At 40.6% G+C, this 13,210-nt stretch overlaps 1 pseudogene; it reads left to right on the forward strand.

Moving 5' to 3' along the window:
- The first annotated feature begins 1,384 nt into the window (after positions 1 to 1,384).
- LOC126595226 (UPF0481 protein At3g47200-like) lies at positions 1,385 to 13,131 on the forward strand (annotated as a pseudogene).
- Positions 13,132 to 13,210: the final 79 nt, after the last annotated feature.

Raw genomic sequence — 13,210 nt, forward strand, 5'->3', positions numbered from 1 at the left:
GACTTTAGTAAATAAAAAAAGGAGTACATATAGTAAGACAGCTCGAGATTTGGAAGGAATATAAATGTTCTGTTTAGAGGAATTTGCCTACGGTACTCATTACGTGATGGTTTTTATTATCACAAGATTCACAAAGAGATGTTCTCGCTTATGTGAGAGTATAACACAAAATTAGTCGTTACATTACATTTGATGTTCTCCCTTTTGAAGTTGCAAGAGTATTCAACACATAACTACTTACTATGTGATCATATGCGGCTAGTTGTATCCGAATAGAACAATTTTGTTTTGTACTTTGGGTTACTCTAAACTAATCTAATCTACGAAGAGGAGTTTGAACTTGACTGCAAAAATGAAGGTAATGTCCTCACTAACTGGTCGAGCTTACATATGCTAAATTTTTATCTTTTCAAATTGCTCGAAATGGAAGAAGCTACGGATGAGAAGGTGTGGTTACATCCGCTTCCAAAATTCAAACCTTGGTGTCCAATGTGTTGGGTATCTAACTGTTTCTAACAAAAAGAGAAGGGAAAGGACGGGAGTGGTGCATCCCATAGAAAGTGACATGGAGACTTGGAGTCATCTTGTCCCACTTATATGATGCAAAATTAAGCAGATTTTCAGGGTACTGATTAAGATGGGAAGCACAGCAATTGAGATTTGAAGGGGCGGCAATGGAAGTTGGAAGCAGTGACAGAAACTCTGCCGAGGTACCATCAAACAAGTCATTGTTTAGGCACAGATTTAGTTGATCTGTAAATGTCGATGTTTACAATGTTACATATAATCTATGACAATAAATGGGGTCATCCCATAAGGTACGTCCTCAAATTATAACACTTGTGTTAGATATTATGCTTCTATTTTGAAATTCATAGTTGAAATTCAGTGTTCGGGGAAATTTGATATATTATCAACATGTTACATACCAACTAGCTCTTCATCAAGTGGTACTATTTTTTCTTAACGATGTTTCACTCAAATTATAATACGTGTGATAGGTCATATATTCAAGGTTGGAAGTTTAGAGGTCAATGTTAACAATAAGCCACATACCAAGTAGCTTTTAGAGCAAATAGCAAGCCAGCAGCCTAAGAAGGAAAAGTGTGTGAATCCGTAATTAAACCGAATAGAAACCGTCTTCTGGAGAGGAAACGAATCACACTGCAGTTGGCTGGTATGTTTTAAGACGGATAAATCTCTCACTTTCTTCCTAATCACTCTAGCTTGTCGGAGTGAATATCTTGCTTGTAAAGCAAGAATCAAAAGATTGGAAACATTGTACACAATAACACCTGAGATATTGATTCTGATTTTTGAGACCGCATATATAAGGGAACAGAACAAATTCAGTTGTCTGCAGCCTGCGGAACAGCCAATCGCGATGGCAGACAAGAAATGGATTATTCAAGCTAACAAAGAGCTCTATCAGATGCAGGATGTTTCGACAGAGGAGGAGCATTGGAGCAGGGGTTGATATACAGACTGCCAGCCTGCATCACAGATATTAGCATGAAGGCCTACAAGCCCCAGCTGGTCTCCTTCGGGCCTTACCATTTTATTCGAATCCAATGGAGGAGCACAAGCGCCACGTGCTTCTTCATTTTCTGAAAAGATGTGAGAAACCTGTGTTGGTGTGAGCCCAAATTAGATTAGGAATATAATTTTGTTTCCTAGTTTGGTTATAATTCTTTTAATATTACTTGTATTACAAGTTGTATCTTATATTTAGCCTCCTCGAAGGAGAAGAATAACATAACACAATTCAAACCCTAAACACTTTTATGTTGGCATTAGAGTAGGTTTCGGCCTGTCTCTTTCTCTAAATCTTATCCCCGTTCACTACCGTTTTCAGTGCTTCTCTTCGTTGGCTGTGTAACAACCATTGAAACCAAGCTCAGAAGTCTCGAAACAAGAGACCTCTGTTAAAACCCCAAACCCAGGTCTCAAAACAAGAGACCACCAAACCCGTTACAACCCCCCCAAAAAACATATAAACCAAAACTACCAAACCGTGTGTCTCGAAGCAAGAGACACCACCTATTGGAAAAACCAAAAACTAGAAATCTAAAGCAAAGATTGGTTCCATGGCTGACAACCAAACGTTGGTTCCAATCTCCAGCAAAAAGAAGCACGGGCTGGCTAATTATGAACCCCACAGGATTTGGACATCAAGGTCCATCTGGAATCCACAACCCAATTGGGTTGCAAGCATGTGAACCTGGAGCCTAAAATCTAAATGGGTAGCAAGCAATTGAAGATGTCGGCAGCAACTTGGGCATGGGCCCATCTAGCCCACCAGCGAAGACTCATCAAGAGTGGAACTCGGACCCAGACAATCCGAGCCGACAACTATCTCTATTGAATTTGATTGCTTCTCAAGGGCAATCTGATGATCAAGGTAACTCCGGCACAACTTTGATTGCATATGTTGATCTTGATATAGGTTGGATTATTGACTCCGGAGCCACTAATCATATGACTTATGATCGTACTTTATTTAACTCAACAACACCACCACCACGGGATAGTATTATCACAGCTAATAGAGGTGTTGCCCCGGTTACAAGGGCGGGTATAATTGCACTCACTCCTACTCTCTAGCCATTTGTTATCTGTGGGGCAGGTTACCGAGCAATTAGACTATGTTGTGCAAATGTTTTCGTCTTTCTGTTTACTTCAGGATATCCAAACTCAGGCAATCATTTGGCGTGGTAGTAAGAGAAGGGGGTTGTACTATGGTGATGATGTTGCACAGGGCCGTGTTCATCAAGTTCAAGGTCGTGATAGTGGGAAGTTAAAGACCATTCAGTTGTGGCATCGTTTGTTGGAAGTATGCCCACAAAGCCACTCATTTGATGTAATAGCTTTTGGAATACTTATTGTATTAAACTTTTATATGTTTAATGAAAGGCAAAGCTTATTGTTAATCACTATTTATTGTATCATGTGCTTAAGCAATAAGGGAATCCAAGGGATGTATTTGATCTAAGAGACAAGTGATTTAAGTAAGTTAGATTATCGAGACCTTTCTCTTATGTTCATTCCTAAAACGTTCCTAGCCATAGGATTGCCAATTGGGCATTGACAATCCGCTAAGGTTAGTATGTGTTATGTCGACTCAAGTGTGAGTATGACTAGTTTCAAGTCATTTGGTGTTGGACACTAAGACAAACACATAGGTGCTCGAAAGAGTAATTGAGTACACTGAACTACGATCAAAAGAGAGTTCGAACATACATGTCATGTAAGAACTCGATAGTTGCAATATGCAAAGTAGTCCTTTGACCTGAGGCATCATAGATGTCTAATGGTTAGGTCATTGACCTTTGATCATGTCAAAGGCATTCCATTGGAGTGTCCACGGCATTGTTGGGGTCAAGCTATCTAGTCATGTAGGCATATGAATGCACAACAAGGGATCTCTAACCTTCCATGGTGGAAGGAGAATACTCTAAGATGTGATTCGAGAGTCTTTGGCCAAAGCATATGAATATGACTTAGGAAGTTTGTTCCAAATCTTATTCAAAAGAATCATATGGAGAAGTATCACATTGGATAGTAGACATGAAACAAACTATCACTTAAACAATGTGATTAAGAGTATTGTATTAGAGAAGGACCGTATTGCATTGTAGTTGTAACTGGATAGGTTCTCCAACCAATTCTACTTAGCTTGGGTAACCATGACATGCTGCTAGGTGTCACTCATGGTTTGTGGAAGCCCTGATGATTAGCAAACACTAATTTTAAGGGAGAATTGAAATGTGGTTTCAATTCACAATCGATCGTTAAGAGTAACAATCGCCCACTACCTCGCTAAATGGAACCTAATGGATCGTACACCGAGTAAGGATGAAAGTGAAGAAATTAAATGAAATGGATATGCAATTAAATGGTTTAATTGAAGAATGGTCAAGATTAATTAATTAGTTAATTAATTTTACGAAAGGTTCGTATTGGGCTTTTAAGTTGGTTTTGGGTTTCGGGGCCCAAAAGTGTTTTGGTCCACAAGGCCCATTATGTTTAAGTTGTATGACAACTAAAACAAAATGGGCAATAAGCCCAATCACAACAAATAGGCCGGCCATGATGAGGAGAGGGTGAAGGTTTGGTTAATTGCAAGTTTGCCACTCACCTAAGAAAAGTGTTATAAAAGCAACTTTATAGCTATTTTTCTCATAAGGGTTTTTCTTGTAGAAAAGAGGTGAAACCTATTCTCTCTTTTTCAACAAGGAGGCCGGCCACTTAGAGGAGATTTATCTAGCAATCTTTTCTTCTCTAAGTCATCCATTTCATCTTCACACCTCACCCTTGGTGTGGAGACTTAGAGACACCAAACCTTTGGTGTTTTGGAGATCCTTTCCTCACATCCTCAAGGACCAAGAGAGCACAAAAGGAAAAGGAAATCACAAGCAAGATCCAAGGAGCTTGGAGGTGACTTGAAGGCCCTCCACTTGGGTGAATCCCTTGTGTAAACAAGGATGAGCTTCAAGGGTAAAGAATCTTTAAATTCTTCATTCTCTTTAATGTTGTTAAAGAGTCTTTTGGTTCACCATTCACCAGGCTTTGAAAGTCATGGGTTTTATGAATTGTTTTTTAATGCATGCCTACTTTAATGTGTTAATAGTTTGCATATGTATTCAAATGTTCTTACTTGTTCTTAGCTAGGACAAAATTTTTGCTTCATCGTTGTCTTGGTCATGCTTCATTCGGTTATTTGCGAAAATTACTTTTGTCATTATTTGGTAATATTTCAAATTCTTCATTAAAGTGTAATGTTTGGTCATTAGCCAAAAGTCATCGAGCTTCTTATCCCCCGAGTTTGAATAGAAGAACAATTCTTTTTGAGCTAATTCATTTTGATGTGTGGGGGCTATCTCCGGTTACTACTCAGCATGGTATGCGTTGGTTTGTAACATTTGTTGATGATTGCACCAGAATGACTTGGTTGTACCTCATGAAAAATAAAAGTGATGTGGGTAGTATCTTAAGAAGTTTTTATCACATGGTTTGTACTCAATATTCACTCCCTATTAAAGTGCTTCGATCAGACAACGGTGGTGAGTATCTTAATTGGGAACTTTCTCAAATTTTTACGGCAAAAGGCATTCTCCATGAAATTTTGTGCCCTCAGACCCCATAACAAAATGGAGTCGCCAAATGGAAAAATCGGCACATACTTGAGATTTCCCGTGCCCTTCTTATTGGTAGTTGTGCACCCAAGACATATTGGGCTGATGTAGTCACCTATGCTATTTATCTCATGAATCGAATGCCATCGCATGTTCTCTCTTTTAAAACACCTTTAACCGTGCTTGCCGATCATGCTTTGCTCCCATCCACCCTTCATCTCGAACCTTGAGTTTTTGGTTGTATGGCATATGTCCATCTTCACAAAAATCAATGAAGCAAACTTGATCCATGTGTTGTACAGTGTGTTTTCATTAGATTCAGTCCACAACAAAAGGGTTATCGTTGTTATCATCCACCTACCTGACATGTCTACGTCACTATGGACGTTACCTTCTCTGAAGATGAATTATTTTTTCTTCTTAGCCATACTCCTCAGGGGGAAATATATGTAGGTGAAGATTATGGCTGGTTCGATATCCCTACTGGTTTAAGTATTGACTGCCCAAATGAAGGCCTAAGACACGGGTTGGAATTAGAGGATAATGAACGTGGGCCTGTGGATAGACCACAGAACCGTGATGGACCAGCGCCTAGTGGGCCACTTGCTACTGACAGCCCATGTTGGCCGTCTATTGCACCAGCCGACAACTATACTGGGCTTGGGCCCTCTCTTGTGTCTGCCAATAGCCCAAATGGGTTTCCTGCTGAGATGAATTGCCCAAATAGGCCATCTTGTATCTGTCCGAGTAACAACCCTAGTAAAAACCCCTCTTAGACTTCTCCAGTGTCAATCCATAATCCAATGGATATTCTCGAGGTAAGTACTCACTTGGAAATTATTGAACCATCTTATATTTTGCCTCTTGAAAAAATCGAGGAAAGCCACTAGATAGGTACTCTCCATAAAGAAAGGTGCAGTATTCCATTTCAAACTATGTCTCTACTCATCAACTTTCACCAAAATACTATGCATTTGTTCAGCAAATGGAAACCATCAAAATACCCACCAGAATAGAGGAAGCTTTGAAAGATTTGAAATGGATTAAAGCAATGCAAGTTGAAATGGAAGCACTACAAAAGAATAATACATGGAGTGTGGTCCCACTTCCCAAAGGAAAGAAATCAGTGGGGTGCAAGTGGGTGGTCACTATTAAACATAAGGCAGATGGAATAATTGATATATACAAGGCGAGGTTAGTGGCCAAAGGTTTTACCCAAACCTTTGGGGTTGATTATGAGGAGACTTTTGCTCCTGTTGCAAAGATGAATACCATTAGAGTTTTATTATCTCTTGCTGCGAACCATGATTGGCCTCTGAGACAGTTTGATGTTTGTTGATGCATAAATCGAGAAGGTCTTGGAACAACGTAAACCCCAATGTTTGGGTTACATCCACACTGATGTTGATTATATTTCTCTGTAACTGTATGTATGAATTATAAGTGTGAGGGGGAGTCCCCTAAAGAAAGAGAGTGTTGTTGTGTTTGTAAGGGTATTGCCCTCTGTTGGGTTCACCTAGTCCGATTTGTGAGGGGGGATGAGTCCTTTTTTATAGAATAAGGGGCTCATCCTTTTACATAATTATGGGCTGGGTAATGAGGCCCAATATGTGTGGTACCAACAGTAGTCCCCCAAGTCTTCAGTCAAGAAAGTCTTTTGGCTGGAGACTTGAAATTCAGTCCATGTGTAGGCCGAAATAACTAGATGTCGTCTAGAACTGATACTCGATATGAGGCGGTGCTCAATGTGAAATGATGCTCAACTAGAAGTAGCACATGTTGCGAGGCTGCTCGGCTTGTGGTTTATGTTGCCTTGGTTGGCTCGACTTGTGGCGTTGAAGGTGAGGGGTTCCCTTTTATAGAATAAGGGCTCGCTCATCAATACATAAATGATGGGCTAAAGTTCATGCTCGCGGCGATGCTCTCTAATGATGGTGAGGGAGTCCCTTTTATAGAATAAGGGCTCGCTCTTCAGTATATGAATAATGGGTGCTCTCTAATGATGGCGAGGGAGTCCCTTTTATAAAATAAGGGCTCGCTTCTCAATACATAAGTGATGGGCTAGAGTTGATGCTCGCGGCGAGGTGATTGCTCAGCAGGCGGCGATGCTCTCTAATAATGGTGAGGGAGTCCATGTTATAGAATAAGGGATCACTCTTCAATACATAAGTGATAGGCTAAGAGTTTCTCTCTAATGAAGATGAGAGAGTCCCTTTTATAGAATAAGGGCTCGCTCCTCAATACATAAGTGATGGACTAAGAGTCTCTCTCTAATGAAGGTGAGGGAGTCACTTTTATAGAAGAAATGCTCGCTCCTCAATACATAAATGATAGGCTAGAGTTGATGCTCGCGATGAGGCGGTTGCTCAGTAGGCGGCGATGCTCTATAATGATGGTGAGGGAGTCCTTTTTATAGAATAAGGGCTCGCTCCTCAATACATAAGTGATGGGTTGGGTTAGAGTGATGCTCGCGGCGAGACGGTTGCTCAGCAGGCGACGATGCTCTCTAATGATGGTGAGGGAGTCCCTTTTATAGAATAAAGGCTTGTTCCTCAATACATAAATAATGGGTGCTCTATATATGGTACACTATAAATAATGGGCTAAGTCCCCCAAGTATTTTTCATGAGGCCCAGTTGTGGAAGCCTAATATATGGTATATAGTGTAGTTCCCCATGTCTTCAGTCAATAGAGTATGTTGGCTGGAGACTTCAAATTTAATCCATGTATGGGCTGAAGTGGCGGTTGTTTGGAGGCGGTCTTTGTATACCATGCACTGAAGCTTTGTAGGTGAAGCTTTGAAGCTGGAGCTTTTGTAAATGAAGCTTTTGAAGTCGGAGCTTTGTAAATGAAGCTTTTGAAGCTGATTAACATGAGTGATACTCATGAATGTTTATGTTGATTTGACATGAGTGATGCTCATGGATGTTGACGTGAGTGATGCGCATGAGTAATGCTTATGAATGTTTATGTATGATTGACATGAGTGATGCTCATGAATGTTTATGTATAATTGACATGAGTAATGCTCATGTATAATTTTTGGAGTACTGGACGTACTTTTGATCACCTGGTGGGTGATAATAACGGCAGGCTTCCGAATAATTTTGGAGTACTGGACGTACTTTTGATCACCTGGTTGGTGATAATAGCGGTAGGCTGCCGAATAATTTTGGACTACTGGACATACCTTTTTTTTTTTTTTTGCCTTCTTTACACATCAGTATAACTATTCAATAATTGCTCCAATTTGCAGAAGACAACTTAATAAAATATTCATCAATGACAATGGGTATGGGCTGTAAAGATAAGAGTCTTATCTTTGTGATTGTTTTCCATAAGTGCGAATGGATGATTGAGTGTGGCAGAGGAGAGATATGGGCATGGTGGGAATGACGCTCAATGTCTTATCTTTGAAAATTTGCATGTTTGCTTTACAGCAAACACATCCATAGCTTTTCCATACCGTCCACCTTCAAATCATGCAGCAAATTAGTCTCTTTAAATACACTCACTTGCTCATTTTCCTGTAGCTTTTTCAGAAAAGTAGGAACATGCATGATGAAAGTTGGTAAGCATCTTATGCGCTGTTATCGTGCCAAGTTGACTCCCTTAATCAACAAAGAGCTTGGACTGCTGTGCATTAATTGCTCATTTTCCTGTCACTTTTTCAGAAAAGTGGGAACATGCATGATGAAAGTTGGTGGGCATCTTCTAGTACGATGTTTTTCATTTTCTAATACTGAGGACCTCCATCTTCACCACTTCACCGACCAAACCCACCACCAGCACGGATTCATTCAAATTCACAACCCAAACATTTCTTCCTTCACCACCTCATCCACAACCTTATTGTCCTCTTTAACCGCCATTTCTTTAAGGTGCTCTGAATTTCTTAAAGACTTAATTTCCGCCACAGCATCTCCTAATTCCCTGTCTTTATCTCGGATGTCATTTTCGAGGCGGTTGAGCTCAACACGGACTGGATCGGAGCCGTGCATGAGAGTGACGATGTGATCGTCATTGGAGGCGGCACAGGAGATTCTGACGGAAGAAATTGGTCTTCTTGCAAGCCTTGAAGGAAACAGAGGAGGTGAATGCAAGCGGCTTCGTCGGCGGTTCGTGTTCGCAGTTGCTAATGTGAGTAGTAGTGCTGGCCATTGAAAATGGGGAAGAAAGATCTGGTGGTGCTGGGCTCACACGACGCCCTAAATTACAGGAACAGAAAACTTGTAGTGTCAGTAAGTCAGGGTAGAGAAAGAGAGAGGGAATCATCTGCGTCGGAGAGTTCTTTAGACTTCTTTGATTCTTCTTGGGACTGATAGAGTTGGGCTTTGAGCTCCATGATTGAGGAGGCTTCGACGCCGCTGGTGACACAGTGCTTATTCGGCATAATTAAGGACTCCGTCAGCCATCCGAGGGATTCCACCACCACCCTTCTCTTCTTCGGCTCCTCATCCTCCGCCATTTTTCTGCAATTTCAGAATCATCAAAGATCAACGAGCTGGTGGAAGTTATATTCGGGTTTGCTGTTGATTTCTTGCGTGACTGAGATGATGACGATGTCTCCTCCAACGATGATAACAATGCATCCTCAGCCTTGGTTTTGTTAGTGCCTTCTCGTTTAGGTGGACCGTTGAGGAGGATAAACTGGTTGGTGGCTTTGTGGCGTCTGTAGATTCTGGTTTCTCTGAAATCCATGGTTGCAGATCAAGTAGGATCTCGGGTTGTACAGATTCACGGTGGAGTGTGGTGAGGTCTCACGGTGGTGAGATAAAACAAATGAAAGAGAACCGACATAGCTTTTTGTGTCGATTCTCACAGATGGCACCAAATGTTGATGCACAAAACTGGAAGGTCTTGGAACAACGTAAATCCGACCTTGAATCTGCAAGAAAGTAAAGAACACAAGATGTATCGTGGTTCACCCCAATGTTTGGGCTACGTCCACATTGATGTTGATTGTATTTCTCTATAATTGTATGTATGGATTACAAGTGTGAGGGGGAGTCCCCCAGAGAAATAGTGTTGTTGTGTTTGTGAGGGTTTTACCCTCTGTTGGGTTCACAGAGTCCGATTTGTAAGGGGGAGTCCATTTCTATAGAATAAGGGGCTCCTCCTTTTACATAATTATGGGCTGGGTAATGAGGCCCAAATGTTGAGGCCCAATGTATCAAGGTCTGAGGCCCAATATGTGTGGTACCAACAATGTTAAAAATGCTTTTCCACATGGTGATTTAGAGGAAGAGGTGTACATGGAGATTCCACCAGGTTATGGCTCTGCGAACTCCAATGAGAAAATGTGTAGACTTCGGAAGGCACTGTATGATCTTAAACAGTCACCCAGAATGTGGTTTGGGCGATTCACCCAGGCAATGAAGAAGTATGGGTATCGACAGGGAAACGCAAACCATACATTGTTCATCAAACGTAAGGATGGCAAGGTAACTCTGCTTATCATATATGTAAATGATATGATTGTCACATGTGATGATACGATGGAAATTGAACGTCAGCAAGGGCATTTGTCTTCTGAGTTTGAGATCAAAGATCTTAGAGGACTTAAATATTTTTTGGGAATTGAAGTGGCTAGGTCTCAGGAAAGAATATACTTATCTCAAATAAAGTATGTATTGGATCTTTTGTCTGAAACTGGTATGTTAGGGTGTAAACCAGTGGATACACCTATTGTGCAGAATTATCATCTAGCAATTTATCAGGATCAAGTCCTAGTGAATAAAGAAAGGTATCAAAGATTGGTAAGGCGGTTGATTTACTTGTCGCGTACAAGGCCAGATATTGCTTATGTAGTAAGTGTGGTGAGTCAATTTATGCATGCTCATAGTGAAGATCATATGGCAGCAGTAATGCAGATTTTGAGTTACTTAAAAGGAGTTCCAGGAAAAAAGTTAATGTATAGAAAGCATGGGCATATGAAGGTGAAAGGGTATGCCGATGCAGATTGGGCTGGAAATATTATTGATCAGCGATCTACATTGGGATACTTCACATTTATAGCTGGTAATCTTGTGACATAGAGAAGTAAGAAGCAAAATGTGGTGGCAAGGTCTTCAGCCGAGGCTGAGTACAGAGGAATGATACAGTATTTGTGAGCTTCTATGGCTTCGGATTCTAGTCACTAAGATAGGGTTTAAACCAAAAGGTTCTATGTTGTTGTACTGTGATAATCAAGCAGCATGGGAGATAGCTAACAATCTGATGCAGCATGATAGGACCAAGCATGTTGAGGTGGATAGACATTTTATCAAAGAAAAGTTGGATGTTAAGTTGGTTGACATTTTGTTTGTGAAGACAGAAGAACAATTGGCAGATATCCTAACTCATGCAGTTTCTGCAAGAAGATTTCAAGACTCACTCGACGAGTTGGGTTTAGGTCATATCTATGTACCAACTTGAGAGGGAGTGTTGGCGTGAGTCCAAATTAGATTAGGAATATAATTTTGTTTCCTAGTTTGGTTATAATTCTTTTAATATTACTTGTATTACAAGTTGTATCTTATATTTAGCCTCCTCGAAGGAGAAAAATAACATAACACAATTCAAACCCTAAACACTTTTATTTACCTGTTGAGTTGTTCATCAACGTGCTGGCTGAGGTGGTGCAGGATTTGAAGTACTCGTAAAATCAGCTTGCTCCTGAGTGGAGAGATGATACAGATAGATTCTTGCAGCTAACGATTCTGGATGGCTGTTTCATGTTGGAAGTCATGCAGGTTGCTTTTCATTTAATGGATGATTATGCTCCTAATGATCACATCTTCAGCAATCAGGGGAAGCTCCATATCATGTCATACATCAAGTGTGACATGTAAATGCTTAAGAATCAGTTGCCCTGCCCATGCTGGTTCTTGACAAGCTGGTTGCAGTTGTTGAGCAATTACACTAAGGCATAAGAGTCATTAATGTTGAGAGTTTCAATCTCACGTTAGGAAATTAAGTGTTGCATAATAATTTAATATAATCTTGAACCTCGCAATTGATTTTGCATTAGATGTTAACGTTCTAACACATGAGTCTGTATCATATGTCAAATGCTCGAGTTCTAATAGGTATTACTCTGCATTCTATGTTGATGTTTTTCGTTGCGCAATAATCTCTATTTGTTTTCGACAAGATGAAGGGTTTGTGATCAAACTCCTAATCGAGTTCTACTCCCCCAGTGCAACAGCCTCAAGCATGGGACAATGCATGCATTCATTGGATGTGTATAGGAAGAGCTAGCTTCAGGGAGAGCCCTATTGCAAAACAGGTCACTGCAGATTACAAACTGAACCGTCACGATGAAATCATCTGGTCAGCAACAGAGCTCAATGAAGCCGAGATCAGATTCAAGAAAAACAAAACTACTAGCCTCAAAGACATCTCACTCGCCAGGGAGTCCTCATGCTCTCAACCGTCGTTATGGATGACACCATTGAGTCCATGTTCTTGAATCTGATAGTGCTTGAGCGCTTCCATGTTGGGGCAGGCAACAAGGTCACATCATATATGTTTTTCTTGGACAACATCATAGACAATGCCGGAGATGTTGCTCTCCTACATGCAAAATGTATCATCCAAAACACCCTGGGAAGTGACAATGCAATTGCGAATCTTTTCAACTCACTTTCTAAGGACATAACGCTTGATCCAGACAGCAGCTTTAACGCGGTGCATAAGAAAGTGTATCACGATTCACTACTGCAATAAGCCTTGGAACGTGTGGTGCACCATTCTCGTTCACACTTATTTCAGGAATCCATGGGCTATTATTTCCCTCATTGTTGGTGTCTTCCTCTTCGTGCTCACTATAGCTGAGACTGAATACTCCATAAATCCCTACTACTTTCCAAATGATGATCATCCCACCTGCATATGTTATCTTAACAATTCTACCACCCATACGACTCCACCAAACGCTGCATACTCCACCTCACCATCAAGATTTATAATTTATTTCGTTCTTATGTTCATTGTATGGATGCTTATGGATTGATGATTGTTTTAATCATTTATAACAATCATTTGTAGGTTTTGGAAGTTTCTTCTCCTTATTTGTTTGAATGATTTCCTCT

This window comes from Malus sylvestris, chromosome 13, assembly GCF_916048215.2.
Source record: "Malus sylvestris chromosome 13, drMalSylv7.2, whole genome shotgun sequence".
NCBI classification, from domain to species: domain Eukaryota; kingdom Viridiplantae; phylum Streptophyta; class Magnoliopsida; order Rosales; family Rosaceae; genus Malus; species Malus sylvestris.